Genomic DNA, 8,196 nt, shown 5'->3' on the forward strand with positions numbered 1-8,196 from the left:
GCAAAATTTGTTGCTATCACATAACCTCCCTTATTGTATGCAATGTAGTCGGTAAAAATATGTAGATTGTTTTTGAAAGCAGTACTTTTACTTGTTGAAGGAAAAAGTGCTATATTACAAACCATTGGTTTGACCCAACTTTATTATATTATAAAATCTAGACACACATGGAAAATAAATGCAAGCTTTTACCGGATATTACCGGATATTGAATATATTGCCGGACTCCAGTATACATAAAATTTTTATTATATCGTATAACTACATACACATACTTAAATTTAAAAAGTAAATCAATTATTATTCTTGTATTTTAAATTTTCAGCTTACAATAATCTTTTTCACTTTCCTGTTTTTTTTTTCTTTCCAATTAGATTTTCTCTTTTCGCTGTTATTGTCTAATTATTGAAGAATGCATCATGTCAACTTTACGTATTGCTTTCCTGTCTACTTTCTTATTTTAAATAAGCTTGTTATCTGTAATAGTTCACAGCATTTTCCCAGAAAGTCATTTGCAAATAAAATGCAAAAGTCATGAATCCCAAATATTATTTATTACAATATAGAGCTTTATGAATTTCAGCTTTAACTGGCTTTTATTTGGCAAATGAAAGAGCTCTTAACGAGTGATAGCCTGAATGATGCTGTTTCAGAAATGTGTTTATATACTCGATTAAGGTTATTCATTGTTGAATTCAATATTGTGATGATTTAGCGGAGTTTTCACTTATCTATCGAATTATGTTAGTTAATCTATTTGTTGAATTCTGCAGTGACGGCACCGTGTTTAACCCTTTGAACCTAGACGAATTACATTTTATAATTTGTTAAAAAAAATATTTTACAAACAATTTATTATTGTTTAACTAGTTATTATTGCTGTTGTTTTTAACATACGGCGTGTAAATTTTAAATTTTTTTATTTTATTTAAATGATTTTTAACGCAAAAATTTTTTTATAAATGATAACGTTTTATTATTGATATTGCTAATTAAATATACAGGGTGATTGAGTAAAGAGTACAATATTATATATCATTGCTTAGGCCAGGGCATGAAAAATGGGTAAAATTTTTGTTTGGAAGTAGTTATCAAAACTTAATGGTTTCCGAGATACAGGGATTTTATTGAAATTTTGACTAAATTTCGACTTGTCAAAGCTCTTTTGCTCATAACTTTTGCTCTTTTGCTCATACCTTCAGAAGAAAATAGAAATTATAAATTAACAGTTTTGAAAAGGGCTAGTAAAGGGCTTGAAGTAGCATATTATTTTGTATTTTAATATGTACTTTCGGAATATCAATCATTCAAACTTTGAAAAAACATGAATTTTTTCCATGTTGTATATTATGTTATGTGACTGAATACTGAATCACCCTGTATATATATATTTATACATAAATGTATAGGTGTATACAATGTATTCAATTTAACTGCTGAATTTGTATTTCCCCTTTTTTTCGTAAATTAATATTTGTCGTCAATTCTATATAAATTTAATATTAACTTTATTATTATTAGTTTTTAAGTTATTGCATAATAACAAAAAAAACAAAATTGCGAAAAAAAGTTTTACATGTGTACAGAAATGATAACAATAATTATCGAAAGCATTCTGAACTAATATCGAAAGAAAGGGTAAAAAAATCTCTCTCGAATAAAACTGTCGTAATAGAAAATCTACCGATTTCACACCGCAATAAAAATGTTACTTTTATGCAACGGCAGCATCCTAGCTGACTTTTGAAACATCACAGTATTTGAGGAATAACCATGTGTTGCCAACTTTCCAATTGTAATACATAGTTCAGTTAATGAGCTGCAATAATTCATGAGCTTAGGTGTAAATGTAATAATCTCTATAAATTTTATATACTTATGTACATACCTTTTTCTTAAGTAAATTTATTTTAAATGCCTCAATAACAAGATTTTTATTTTTTTTTTTGAATAAACGTTTTCCTTCATTTTATAATCTTGATATTTTACATAATAATGAAAATAAAAAACAAACAGCCGAAAAGTAGAATTTTTTGAATTTGTTGTCACCGACGACATCTTAGCTCAGACAGCTCTATTAATAATTTATAACATTATAACCAATATAGTTATAAAGAATCACACTATGTATATAAAAATTATTTCTGCTAACACAGCAAATGGTTTCTTACAAAAAAAAAAAAGAAAATGTAAAAAAAAATGTTGGAATCATCGAGACTTTCTAAAAATTAATTTATTCCCCAGTCAATAGGTCTAATTTTACAGTTCAAGATTTATCAGTAAAAAAAAAAATGATAAGTAATTAATAATGAAATTTAATTAAATCATAAATATTTTGTACTTTGTTTTTTTTTTCTTGTTTTTAAATTATTTAGAAATTTTTTTTAGAAATTACGAGATAGAAAAAGTAAATTTAATATTTTTTTTTTTATTTTATTTTTATTTTTCTATACATACATACTTATTACGATGCAATGAAATACCAAATTTTTTTATAGGAAACTTAATATTATTGCATAATGCTTCTCCAAGATTCTATACAATCAAAAGTTATAATATGAAATAGCTGACTATCGTTTTAATTTGAAAAAAAAAAACCGTAACTTCTTAATTGCAGTACATGATGCAGTCTTAAAAAATCAATTCATGCTATTGTTAACAACATAAGATTTAAAAATAATTTATGGATTATGCCTGAATTCTGTGGGAGTTATTATTAAACTCGTTGAGTTACTTATATATACAAATACAATATACATATAAACAATAAATAAAATTGCATTTACGCAGGCGAATAATAAAAAATTGCATTTACGCAGGCGAATAAATTAATATATAATATAATTAATTTATTCGCCTGCGTAACAAATATGACCATATATTTAGTATATTATAGTATAACGAAGTAATACTTCGTTATACTATAATATACTAAATATATGGTCATATTTGGCTAGATTTTCTGATGAATTCGCCTATAATACTTACATAATAACCTTATAAATACATATAGAAATATGTTTTATATATGTATATATGTAAATGCTACTATAAATATATTTTATACCTTGAAAATGAAATCGCAATAATATTTTTATGTTATACTGTATGTAATTCAGCTTTAAAGTGCTAATATTACTGAATTTTTTTAACACAATACAATTATATTTTGCTAAAATGATTTTAAATATCATATAGATATATGATAGAAGTAGAAAGGTCGAAAATGGTAGAAATATACGAATATTTTAATTATAAGCTACTAACATATTTAATATATTATTATGATCTTATACGTACATTTATGTATAATGTAGGTGGCATAGTTACTATGAATTTCGCAAGAAATGAATAGAATTTTATTTACTTATAAGTTTTACAAATTAATTAAAAATTATATTATGAAATGTTTCAACATTTTATTTTATATGCAAGTATATATACATAATTATATACAATCGTATTATAGATTTCGTTATAGATTCAAAAAAAAAGGAATCAAAAAGAAATCAAAAAATAATAAATGTATATTTGAAAAATACTTGAACTCTATCAATTTTCTGAGTGTTATTGAACTTAAAACAACAACACAAAAAAAAATAAATTAAATAAGGTTAGGTGAAACTAATAATTTGCAATGCAGCATTTTTTACTTCAACAAGTGAAAATACTGCTTTTAAAAGCAATATTTTAAGCTAGCCTATGTAAATTATTAAAATTACCATTTCATTATTATCATTTTCCAAAATTTTTTGAAAATTGCATACATTTGGGATGAGACAAAAAAAAAAATTAAAAAAGGCGACATAAATTAACATAATGCCCGAATTTAAGGGTTAATTACATAGGTTAAGAAATATAATTATATTCAATAGCATGGTATTTACCGTTAATTTTCTGCATTTATGGAAATTTGAAAAAGTTTGCAGTTTCGGAAATATAAGCTGCCAAGAATTCAAATTCGACTCATTTCAATAGGCAGTAGGTAGGTAAAATTTTCTTTTACGAAAATAAGTTTCAAGTAGCGACGAACGGACTGAGTAAAACTAATAAGCACTTATTTTCAAATATTTTTTGGGAAAATACTAGAAAGCACTGCAAAATTAAACTGCAAGCTTTTGTTTTCAATTTAAACTTCGAAAATCATTTTAAATTAGAAGAAAAAAAGCATATAATAGAAAAAACAAGATTTTCTTAACTCACGCAATTAACCCTTAATAACGAGCATTACGTTAACGACTCTTTAATTTTTGTTTTACTTTAATTCAAAGACAGCATAAATCGTTCATCCTAAATGTATACAATCCTAGAAATAGTTTCGTATATGGATGAATATAATTATTGTAATAATGTAATACATAGTTGGATTATTTTTAAAATCAGTATTTTCACTTATTGAAGGAAAAAGTGTTACATTGCAAACCATTGCTTTTACCCATTTTTATTATATTATAAGATCTACGTTAGAATTATCGAAAATCTCACCTAAGTTAGCTTTGATTGAATTGTAATTGCTGAATTAATAATACACAGTTTTACAATAAATTTTGAATTCACGGTTTTTAACAACAATTATCGTATATTAATATTTAAATTAATTTTAGTATACATATGTACATTTTAATATAAAATTATTGATGAGAAAAGTTTATGGTATGGACCAACAAAAAATTATCAGTCATAAATTTAACAAAAAAAAAAAAACAAAAAACAGAGAGACAACAACCAAAAATAAAGAAAGTAAATAAACTCATTTTTTGGCTTTAATCAAAAAATTTTAATTACAATTTCTATATTCTATATATATATATATATATATATGTATTTAATGAATGTACATTTATATTTTAATATTATGTGGTATAAATATCAAATATAAAAATTGATTAAATTTAAAAATATTATTAAATTTGTTGTTATTGATTTTGAGTACTACTAACAAAAATGAAAAAAAAAATTCAAAAATCAAAAAAGTATTTTTGGAATTCTTTGATATCGTCATTTTTTATATATGCTTACATTTTGAATTTTTAATTTTTAATAAATAAGAGCAAATAATTAATATGATAACGTACACAATTCAGCTTATCTCACTATTAAGTATTGAACTATGTATATAACATTATGTATAATAAATATTAGGTAATAATTGTGAATTCAAAAATTTCTACTCTCACTTGTACAATAAATATGTACTCTATTTCTCTGAGAACATTCACTTTAAACATGTTTTACCAAAAAATGGTTACTATACTGTGTAACTTACTGCAATATTATAATTTTCAAAACTTTCCTAATACCTTAAAAACTTTACGTCTTAAAGAATAATTCAGCATGTATGAGGTTGCAATTGCTAAATTGTGTAACTAGAAATTTTGTACATATTACTGCAATTTTGAAATAATAGCTTCTCTTCTATTTCTTTAAATCTATTCATTTTTCTATACATTATAAATATTAAATTTAGTCAATTTTCTTAAAAACAAGCTAAAATTTTCATAAAATAAAGCAAATTACGAAAAAAAAAAGTTATCAGCATATTTACTTTTTTTTGTGATTAATATGCATGAATACATAATGATCACAGAAAATTTTTATACAAATACAATTATATGCAATTGAAGTTGCTGATATTGAAACAAACAATTATATAATTACAAAACAAATCCTTGACATCTAAAATAAATTGAAATGTGAAAAGAAAAGTTTAACAATCAATACACGCCACATTTAACCCTTTATTGACCAAAAAAAAAAAGAAAAACGCCTGAAATATACTTAAAACATGTTAACCCCTAAGTATACTAGAAATTTATAATTTACTTTTAACTGAAATTCGACAAAAATCTGAAATTTTATATGCTGGCACGCACAGCAAAAAAAACATATCTAAAGTGATCATAAACCATTTCGAAGATCATATTTCTGCTTTGTATATAAAATATTTTATTGTAAATAGAAATAATTTTTATCTTTGTAGAACATAATCATATATCAATACTTCTAATAGTAAAATGATCTTATTATCATTGAATTATATGAAAGGAATATAATGTGTAGCAATTTCGTGGATAATCCAATTTTGATATATGTGTGTTATAAGGGGGTTTTCGTTTATGCACGCTGCACTGAAGGTTCTACATTAGAACTAAAATTTCCAAGTCGCAAAAACTTTAGCTAAGTTTACGCAGTATACAAATTCTTAAACTTCTAAATAATGAGTAGTTCGAAAATAATAGAAATTAAATTGTTTATGAAATTCTATCCCAATATTTTTCGCCTTCCAACTCACTGCAAAATAAGGAAATTTTAACAAAATTTGAAGACTTAAAGAAAACTTACTTTAACACCCTTCAATATCTAAATCTGCCATTTAGAAATTTAAAATTTTTTTTTAATTTTAAATTAAAAAAGAAAAACAAAATATCATGAGGTAGCGACAAAATTTATACTAGAGGTCTGAGCTACATTTCTAACATATCTTTATTGCAGATTGAATTTTCGAACGCACCTTATTAGAGTCAGTAATTTACGAACGATTTATATTTTAAGTTTATGTAGCGTGAAGTTTCGAACGTACTACAAGCTAGAACTATTCTAGAACTGAATAAACGAAAACCCCCTAACAAAGCAAAAGCCCTTTTTTGTTTTTCAAAAGAAAATGTAGCTGAATAAAAAATGTTTTAATGGACACAAATTTATTAGCATTGCCAAATTTAATTGTAATGTGATCAAAAATATATTGAATTTAACTAAAAAAATATACGAAATTATTGTAGCTCATTCAGAAATTTCTTTTATTCCAAATAGATAATTTATTTTTGTAAGCGGCTCAAAAGGCAAACTAATTTAAAAACACTATACTTTTATAGAACTATTCAAAATAGTTTCATATTCAAAATAAAAATAAAGAGAAAGAAATTAATTTGTGTAAAAATTTGATACAGAATAATGTTGTCGTGATTTCGTATATAGATTAGATCTATTCTGTTTATAAAAAATATCTAATTTTTATAAAAAATTTCCCAGTGCACTTTTCATAACGTTTTATTTTAAAATATTCGAAACTATACATATTTTAAATTAGTACCATTTGAATATTAATTTTGGTTTTTTACTTTATTTGAATATTTAAGAAAATTTAACATACAAAAGAGAGCAGACACACACACTCTTCTGACTTTTTTTATAAATTTAATTTGATTTCGATATACATATATCTAGGAATTAAATGTATATGACCATATAGAAAACTTGCATTCATCAAAATTTATTATCAAAAGACTGTATGAAAAAAGATATTAGCAGCACGGTTTCGTTTGCGTATACTCAGAATCTTATATAATTTTCTCAACTTTTGTTTCATTCCACTTCTTTCCCAGCCAAAATCTACATATGTATATATAACCGAAAACAAAATCACCATACTTCACAATCAATATAGAACTTATAATACATTGGTGGACAAAAGGGTTAAAAATCAATTATAAAAAAATATTATTATAAATTGTTAAAATTTTAGCTAATATGCTTGCTTATTCTAATATTTCAATACTTAATTTATTTATTCCACATTTTTATTTCATTTTATGTTCTATTATCCCGAAAAAAATCAAAAAGGATTAAATATTTCCCCCTTTTTTTTTAGGATAGAAAAATTAGAATTCATTTCAGGCTTGTTATATTTTTTAGACTTTAGGTGAAAATTTAGCACAGTGTAGAAGGGGCTTATAAATAAAAAATATGTAATGAAATTTTGAAGAATATTTAAAAAACTGATTTCGTTATATAATCTATGAAAAAGGCTATAAGGATTTTCAAAAAATACAAGTATTTGGAACGATTTCTTGTTATTAACGCATAGGGATCAAAAATATAAAAGAATATTTTGTTTACATACTATCTGCATATATATATATATATATATATATATATATATATATGCATGTGTAATATTATTATGCCATTTTTATGACCAATGCCAGATGATGATTAAACTTGTTTACATCATTATTATGTACATAAAATTTGATCTATCTTTGTTGTTATCGTGTTATCCCATCGTCGTCATCGTTATCATTGTCATTGCCGTTTTTATATGCATATGTGTATATTCGTATATATTTTTATTACTTATCTTGAATTTCAAATATTATTTCATACAATATAATAATTATTATTAAAAATATCAATTTA

The sequence above is a fragment of the Condylostylus longicornis genome, unplaced genomic scaffold (genome assembly GCF_029603195.1).
Source record: "Condylostylus longicornis isolate FDR11 unplaced genomic scaffold, ASM2960319v2 ptg000091l, whole genome shotgun sequence".
Lineage (NCBI taxonomy): Eukaryota > Metazoa > Arthropoda > Insecta > Diptera > Dolichopodidae > Condylostylus > Condylostylus longicornis.